Genomic DNA, 9,450 nt, shown 5'->3' with positions numbered 1-9,450 from the left:
AAAGGGAACTTGACTCTGTTTGTCTTTAAGTTCCTCGAGAGGGCTGATGTCATAACTTGACTATAAAGAAAAATAGTGCAAGCGCAGCTATTTATTTAATTAGTAACAAGGGTAAAATCCTTCTAAGACAACTTGATCAGAGGTCAGTTTGGGGTCCCTCTCATAGAACAAGCAGATTTGGGGGAATGGCTTAATACTGATCTCTAGACTTGAATTTCCCACTAATAAAGGATAATGTAATGTAGTGCAAGACTCTGTATTTGTTCAGATCTTTTAACTCCTGAGAACTAATATGCAACAACTGAATAAATAAATTCACATTCTCTTTCAGCAGCACAGATGACCTCTGATGGAGAAAAGGATCAATCATGTCCAGAATGAAAGGCAGAAATGGGCCATTACCATCCAGAGAATCAAAAGTAGAAGCTGTTTTCTCCTTGATTATTGATTGATTTACATTTGACTGTCAAATATATACATATGTGTCATCATATGTGGCTAATTTTTAATCTTAACCTTAGAAGAAAATATTCTATGCAAAAATAAGTAAATAAAGATAACATACAGTGCATGAAAGGAAGCCAAGCATTTGGAAGTTCTAGCTTACAAAAATGTTTTTTTAACCACAAATTATATTTTCTGAAATGACTGCTACAACCTGACTATATATTACTCTACAGCTTTCTCTTAGAGTTAGTACAGGTCACATTTTATTTTCAGTTTCCTTTGTGCCCCTATAGCTAGACTGAAAACCCTAGCAATCAGATTCAGGCTTTACACAGTCTTGTTTCCCCCATGCTGAGCAAATTATCAGGTGTTTAGAGAACACTTGACTTTATGACTTATAAAATGGAGCTAGTTGAGCACATATAAATCGTTTCAGCGCCTATGTAATGGTCAGTAATTTGGGGAGCTGTTTTAGCATTGATGTTTTTTTCTTGACTCCGAATCTTCCAAGGAGGTGTTGTTACACCTGATATGTGCTGGCCTTTAAACTTTTTCTTCTCCTTTCTCAAATGTTGTTATTTGAAGATCTGCATTCATATCCTGGAAAGTTTGGCCTCTGACTTCTTATTTCCCTGAGTAAACATCATCATGACAACTTCCTTTTTCAAATTTAAGCCCTCTCTTACAGAATTTTAATCCAGTTAGTCCTTTCCTTGCAGTGTGTAATCAATACTCGGGATTTATTCTGCCTTTTTTGAAGAGTCTTCATTATAAAAGTTAGTAGTTTTGTAGACTTCCCCTCAAGATCTACTGCCAGGACAATAGATGGAAAAAAAAAAAACAAACTTCTTTGGTTATTGCCCAGTTAATTGACATTTCTTCCTGGGCTTTGATAGATTTTAGTTGATGACTAATATTAAACCACTTGGCTTTACACAATGCAAAATGTGCCAAAATCAGAAATTAGGTAAAAGAATCTAAATTTTAACTTTGGAGGAGGAATCGAATTGTGTGAATATACAGTTAAGAGGAAAAATGTCTTCATAGTGCTGGAAAAGTATTTAAAATAAGATTTATTATAAACTTATACCAAGATAGTTTTATGTATCTGTTACTCCCCTATGCAAGACTTTTCCTTCACAACTAATCAGACTTTTCCTTCACAACTAATCAGTATGCCACATACCTTCTTCAGTTTGATCACATAGGGGAAAAAAGTGAATCAGAAGTATTAGCTGTATATTAATTTCATAAGAGAAATCTGAGAACTCTCTTTGAGGTTTTCCAGAAGGGAAGCATCTTTTATTTGCTGACCTCTTATTACTTAAATAGGGAATTGATTTGCTTAATTAATTTTATAATTCCTCATAGCAAGCAGGTACTTATAAAACTGTCATGAACATGGTTCATTACTTAAGATTTATATAGAGAAAGCTTTGTCTAGCTGAACACACCTATATAAAAAGTTTGATGTAAGAAGAAATACTAGGGGAAAAAATGGGCAAAACAAAATTTTCATTGAAAAACAAATATTTTCATTGAAAATATTTGGACTTTTGTTGTAGAATAAACACTTTCATCAAGTTTACCTGACCATAGTTAACAAAACCTATGTGCAACTTGAAGAAAAACGAGGTCAGAAAGAGAAGGAAAAGATGTTTATACACAAGCTTTGTCTCTTCAATTCATTTGTTAAGAAAAAAAAATCTCTTTGAACATAAAAGTCTACAGAATCCATTAAAAATATTTAATAAGAACATATTCTTAAGTTTATAACAGGAAATAAAATTCCTTGAGGAAGTCAAAGAATTCTAGACAGTTCCCCTTCACACACCAACAGAAGAAGCATCGTCAGCAGCCTGATATTTAAAAATTAAAATCTGCACTGAGGCCAGGGGCTATGCTCACCAAATAACCAAAAGAAGACAGTTGTAACTGCTGGGAAAATAAATTGCTTAGGGAAGCATGTGACAATGGCAATTAAAAACATTTCTTTTTCCAACCATGAAAAGTCCTGCCCCCAGAAAAATGTGGAAACTGATTTCCTTAACTTTTAGAGAAGGCAGTAGAAAAAAGTTGTACTAGAAAAGATTGTATCTTCCTCTGACATCAGCCTTAAAAATCTTCCTCTTTTTCCTAGAGATGTATTTACATGATGCTTTCTCATGTTCTAAAGCTTGACTCAAACGTAGCTGCTAGCAAAGCATATCCTTACCCCTTAAAGCTCTTGTGGACTCTAGCCTCCTCTAATTGCCCAGGAAAGTGCAGCATCAAGATCCTTGGGCATCAGCTAATCGGTCCTAAGTGCTGGAAGCAGGAAAGCTCTCACAGAATAAACAGCAATCAGATATTGTGAGCAGATGGCTGCTCCACATTGTAAGGGCTACCACCAAAGACATACTTCATTTAGGATGTGCCAAAAAGCCAAGGATGGCTCTATTAACACAGGGATGTTGGTTTTTGTTTTTGTTTTGTTTTGTTTTTTAGTTAAATGGCTTTTGATATTTAACTGAAATTTTAGAGAGCTCACACAGGTATAGTTGGTCCTGTTAACAACCAGTTTTCTCAATGTAAAATCCTTTTATTTTTTTTTTAAGATTTTATTTATTTATTTGACAGAGAGAAAGAGATCACAAGTAGGCAGAGAGGCAGGCAGAGGGGGAGGGGGAAGCAGGCTCCCTGCTGATCAGAGAGCCCAAAGCTGGGGTCCATCCCAGGACCCTGAGATCATGACCTGAGCCAAAGGCAGAGGCTTACCCCACTGAACACCCAGGCGCCCCTCAATATGAGATCCTTAATACCAATTGAATCTCAAATTCCTTTTGCATCTCCAGCCATTCACTTTGAGTTTCAGCTGATTAGTTAAGGTATCAGTGAGTGCCTGCAGTCAAGGAGAGCCTCACTCAATGCAGTTATTGCTGTTTTGAAAGTATCTCATACCGTTAGGATTTGAATGTTCCTATAAAGTCAAAAGGTCACAAAGGTATGATGCAGAAGGGGCCAGGAGAGCATTTTCTTTTTCTTGTTTTAGTTTTAATGAAGTAAGCTTTTTAAAGTTGCAGTGCTATATATTTAAATTGTAAGGCTTTAATTTCCCTCTACTTCTTTCCATAGAAATTTTTTTTTAAGATTTTATTTATTTATTTGACAGACAGAGATCACAAGTAGGCAGAGAGGCAGGCAGAGAGAGAGGAAGGGAAGCAGTCTCCCCGCTGAGCAGAGAGCCCGATGCAGGGCTCGATCTCAAGATCCTGGGATCATGACCTGAGCTGAAGGCAGTGGCTTTAACCCACTGAGCCACCCAGGCGCCCCTCCATAGTAATTTATACATAGGTCATAGTTGAAGGTGATCCATTGGTAGCCAAATGCCTGAAGCAAAATGCTCTGTTGGATATTTTCTACCAAGGGGGAGAGGAAGTAGAGCCTTGATTAAGCTTAAAATAAGGGAGCATTCTATTGCAGCCTGATGGATTATCATGAAGAGTGGAGACAAGAACTTGAATAAAATTAGCCTGAAGTAAGTCATTCCTTGGGCCTAGGACTTATCTTTATAAAAATCTATTTGATATTTCTAGTAAAAGCATTTGGATTACTAGATTCACAGTGCCATTTGTTTTGCTTTTACTATATACTATAATTTATAAGAAGAATCATCTGGCTATGTGACTGACTCTTCACAAGACTCTTTTTTTTTTTTTGACTTAACATATAATGTATTATTTTTTTTTCACTTTTTAATTAATTTATTTTTTAAATAATTTTTTATTTTTTATAAACATATATTTTTATCCCCAGGGGTACAGGTCTGTGAATCACTTCACAGCACTCACCAAAGCACATACCCTCCCCAATGTCCATAATCCCACCCCCTTCTCCCAAACCCCCTCCCCCCAGCAACCCTCAGTTTGTTTTATGAGATTAAGAGTCACTTATGGTTTGTCTCCCTCCCAATCCCATCTTGTTTCATTTATTCTTCTCGTACCCACTTAAGCCCCCATGTTGCATCACCACTTCGAATCTATAAAGAACTTAGCAAACTCAACACCCAAAGAACAAATAATCCAATCAAGAAATGGGCAGAGGACATGAACAGACATTTCTGCAAAGAAGACATCCAGATGGCCAACAGACACATGAAAAAGTGCTCCATATCACTCGGCATCAGGGAAATACGAATCAAAACCACAATGCGATATCACCTCACACCAGTCAGAATGGCTAAAATCAACAAGTCAGGAAATGACAGATGCTGGCGAGGATGCGGAGAAAGGGGAACCCTCCTACACTGTTGGTGGGAATGCAAGCTGGTGCAGCCACTCTGGAAAACAGCATGGAGGTTCCTCAAAATGTTGAAAATAGAACTGCCCTATGACCCAGCAATTGCACTATTGGGTATTTACCCTAAAGATACAAACGTAGTGATTCAAAGGGGCACGTGCACCTGAATGTTTATAGCAGCAATGTCCACAATAGCCAAACTATGGAAAGAACCTAGATGTCCATCAACAGATGAATGGATCAAGAAGATGTGGTATATATACACAATTGAATACTATGCAGCCATCAAAAGAAATGAAATCTTGCCATTTGCGACAACATGGATGGAACTAGAGCGTATCATGCTTAGCGAAATAAGTCAAGCAGAGAAAGACAACTATCATATGATCTCCCTGATATGAGGAAGTGGTGATGCAACATATAATGTATTATTTGTTTCAGGGGTATAGGTCTGTGATTCACCAGTCTTACACAATTCACAGAGATCACCATAGCACATACCCTTCCCAATATCCACCACCCAGCCACCCCATCCCTCCCACCCCACCCCACAGCAACACTCAGTTTGTTTCCTGAGATTAAGAGTCTCTTATAGTTTGTCTCCCTCTCTGGTTTCATCTTATTTCATTTTTCCCTCTCTTTCCCTATGATCTTCTGTCTTGTTTCTAAAATTTCTCACATTAGTGAGATCATATGATAATTGTCTTTCTTCGATTGATTTATTTTGCTCAGCATGATACTCTCTAGTTGCATCTATGTCGTTGTAAATGACAAGATTTCAATTTTTGATGGCTTCATAATAATCCACTGTGTGTGTGTGTGTGTGTGTGTGTGTGTGCACCATTTCTTTATCCATCAATCTGTTGATGGACATCTAGGTTCTTCCCATAGTTTGGCTATTGTGGACATTGCTACTATAAACATTGGGGTGCACATGTCTCTTTGCATCACTACATTTGTATCTTTGGGATAAATACCCAGTAGTGCAATTGCTGGGTCATAGGGTAGATCTGTTTGTGACTTTTTGAGGAAGTTCCATACTGTTTTCCAGAGTGGCTGCACCAGCTTGCATTCCTACCACCAGTGTAGGAGGGTTTCCCTTTCTCCAAAATATAGAACATTTCATGAATTTGCATGTCATTCTTGCACAGGGGCCATGCTAATCTCCTCTGCATTGTTTCAATTTTAGCATATATGCTGCCAAAGAGAGCATTTTTCACAAGACTCTTAAAGAAAAATAGAGGTCTCATGAACTCAGTGTATTCTTTTGTTGCTAGAGCTTCTAGGGTCCTACCATTTTCAGGAAATAGATTATTAAAAAAGAATATGTGTGGTATATCAGTAGGCATTCTTCTGCATTTCCCTTTTGTCTGTGAAGAAGAAACTCAAGAGAAGTGGTGTATCTTGGGGAGAGGCATATTTATTCAGCCTTCCTCTTATGAATCTTAAGAGTTTGAACATAAATCTTAAAGAACACAAGTCTATTCTTCTCAGGTAGATATTTGCATAACACCTTTCTTTTAACCTCCCAATCCCAGGCTTCAAACAGGTCATCAGTTTGCTAATTGCTCACCAAGACCTAGGTTTTAATCACCTGATCCATCAACAGGCTCTTCACACTTCCTTTATCTATCTTGTCAGTAAGTGACATTCTTGGTAATGAAAACAACAAATCTATTGATAGCATCCCTCAGTGGAGTGGAAGGCATCCTACATTAGCTCTGTCTTGAAAACCTGTCTATTTTATTACAATTGACCTTCTCTTGTTGATTACCACACAAATCATAGTCCTTTACCCACCTCCCCATCTATTAGAGTATTTCTCCTGCAGCCTTTCAATTGTCTGACTGCAGTGGGTAATTGGTTTCATGTTTGAAGCACAGCACTATAAAGAAAAGCCTGAAATAATTCAAATGGAACACCCTGGCCTAAGGCTGAGACCATATGTTATGCTCGGATTTGTATCAGTGAAGCTTATTGCTTTCGCAACAAGGAAACCCATTCAAATGTCATAAAATTGTTTTATTTTAGAAGTTAATTTATCTAGAGCTGTCAATATAATGTCCACAAAATTGTAATATTAAAGGAATGGGGAAATTACTTGACATTATAAAATATTTAAGAAAAAAACCACACTTAGTAAATTGTCCTGTCTCTCTTCCCAAATCTCATATTCTGCTCAAGTGGCTTTGAATTCTGTAATATAAAGATTAGAGACCACTGAAAAGCCAATGATCTGGCAACTATCCCTTCTTCAGCATTTAATATATACCTATAAGAAATCCAATTTTGTTTTAATCTCAAATTGATCCATTATTTCTACTCTATTATCAAAAGAGACAAATACTTCCCTCATAAATTTACAGTTAGTGACAGAAAAGGACATATATACTTAGAAATACATATAAAAGTGATTAAACACTTCTTTAAACTAGTGTGTCATTGATAGGTTTTGTTGTGTCTTGCCAGCCCTAATGGTTTGCCCCCTGTTTTATATTCCCTATTGTGGATCTTAAAAAAAAAAGATTTTATAAATTCTGAAACACTAGAGAGGGTTTGATTTCCAGAGAGAGAGACCTGCTTTTTGGAGAAAAATCAGTTTCTTCAAATCACTAAATGATAATTTCATGTAATTGGATTCTATTATTAACACAAACCCTAGTGGTATACGTAAATTCATACGAATTGCTCCAATAATAATTGACATAGTAGTAGGTTATCCAAATATCCACCTTGTAACATCTTGGGGCACAACTGATATGTAGTAGCTTATGTGTCCATTTTGTAGAAAAACAAATTGAACTATGCAAGCAGAAGCTTGAAAAAAATTCAACAACAAAGTAATAGAATCCTACCTCTTCTGACACAATTATGAAGTATTTGTGTCTTGCCATAAGTACAGCCCATGGCAACAATTATCACTTTCTTACAGATGGAGAAGGTAGCTATGCCATTCCTATTCATATATGACTTTGAAATAATTTTGTTTTTATATTTGAATATGGATATAACTTATTCTCAATAAATCAAAACATTTCAAACAAATAATGTTGTAAGTGTTTACCACTTCACAAAACTTTTAGTGCATATGTCTAGGTGCTAGAATTATGTTTAATTTTATAACTATGCTCAAGAATTCAGCTACTAACTGCTATCCACTTCATTCTGGGAACTGGGGATAGTTCACTTTTTTCTAAGTCATTATTTTTTTTTTCTGGCTTGTAAGAATAACGTTTTATTCACAGTTTTGGAATGTCAAATCTTGAAAGTCTTCTTTTTCTAGGTATGGAACTCAGAGAGTAAACCAAGACTAAATTATGAAATTAATACTAATGAAAGTTAACTAGACTTGGTTATCTCAAAAGGGACTTTTGAAGTAAGAATTGTCAGATAATTATAATACAAACCACTGTCCTGAGAAAACAGAGAAACTAATGTGTTGCAATATAACTTCTAAAGTGATTATCAAGAATAGGAGAGTTGAAAAAAAAGATAAAAAAAGAAGCAAGAGGACGGTTATACTTACCTACTTTAAAATTAATAGAACATTTTCTAGTTAATTTTTTTCCTGAGACAAAAATATTGAGACAAATATTTGTATCAATAAAGTTTTGTCACCACTTAGACTTGATAGATGATGATGATGGTGATAGATAGATAGATAGATAGATAATTTTTCTTTCAAAATAACTAGCGTAACACAATCAAGATGCAAAGATGTATTGGCCTCTGTAAGAGCTACATGCTCTTCAGTTTCATGTATAACATTATGAGGAGATAATAAGATCACCAGAAAATTATTCCTTTCCAAGCCCATTCCATAGCCAATATCCCCACTTACTACTATATTATGATGTTGTGTCTTACAAATTTGCATTGAATATAAAAAGCTCAATTCCTTATAAATATATTCAGTTAAATGGTACCTTAAATGTATATTTAATGAGCACACTTATCCTCTATTTTGTGCCCCTAGGTATTTTAAACGTCTAGAATTTTATATTGAGTTTCACATATCTGATCCAGACTTGATGTTTTATAGAATCTAGTGGAAAAGTAATGTCTGTTTCAATTCTCTCTTTTAAAATTAAGTGGGGCTCATTCAACAAAATGTAAAACCATATGTATGTTTCAAATATATGCTTCTCAGGACTTGAAACTCATAAAGTTAGAATAAATCTTTAAATTTCAAAAATATATCTGTTACCTGCAGCTGAATTTTTAACAAGTTGAAAACAATTTAGGAAAAAAAAATAACTTGTAACTGAAATCTAAGTTCTTCTCAATACCATAAGCTTTGAGGAGTATTTAAACCTTTTGCTTCAAATGTCCATTAGTTATAAACTATTCTAAACACTACTGCAGAAATGTTGGATATTCAGTGTCATTTTTTCTGCTAATATATACAGCTTAAAATCTTCCTCTAGGTACATACCTCAATATCATCAAAGCCATCTATGAAAAACCCACAGAGAATATTATTGTCAATGGGGGAAAACTGAGAGCTTTTCCTTCATGGTCAGGAACATGGCAGGTTCGTCCACTATCCCACTACTATTCAACATAGTACTAGAAGTCCTAGCCTCGGCAATCAGACAACAAAAAGAAATAAAAGACATCCAAATCGGCAAAGAAGAAGCCAAACTCCCACTCTTTGCAGATGATATGATACTTTATGTGGAAAACCCAAAAGTCTCCACTCCAAAACTGCTAGAACTCATATAA

The 9,450-nt window shown here is 35.6% G+C and overlaps 1 non-coding gene across 1 annotated transcript; it reads right to left on the bottom strand.

The window, feature by feature from the left end:
• Window positions 1-5,831: 5,831 nt before the first annotated feature.
• On the bottom strand, window positions 5,832-5,938 carry LOC123394582. The gene has a single exon (XR_006609341.1). It is a non-coding gene; the product is annotated as a U6 spliceosomal RNA (small nuclear RNA).
• Window positions 5,939-9,450: the final 3,512 nt, after the last annotated feature.

The sequence above is a fragment of the Mustela putorius genome, unplaced genomic scaffold, assembly GCF_011764305.1.
Source record: "Mustela putorius furo isolate JIRA1106 unplaced genomic scaffold, ASM1176430v1.1 tig00003834_pilon_pilon_pilon, whole genome shotgun sequence".
In the NCBI taxonomy this organism is placed as follows: Eukaryota; Metazoa; Chordata; class Mammalia; order Carnivora; family Mustelidae; genus Mustela; species Mustela putorius.
This window is presented reverse-complemented; position numbering and strand designations above follow the sequence as displayed.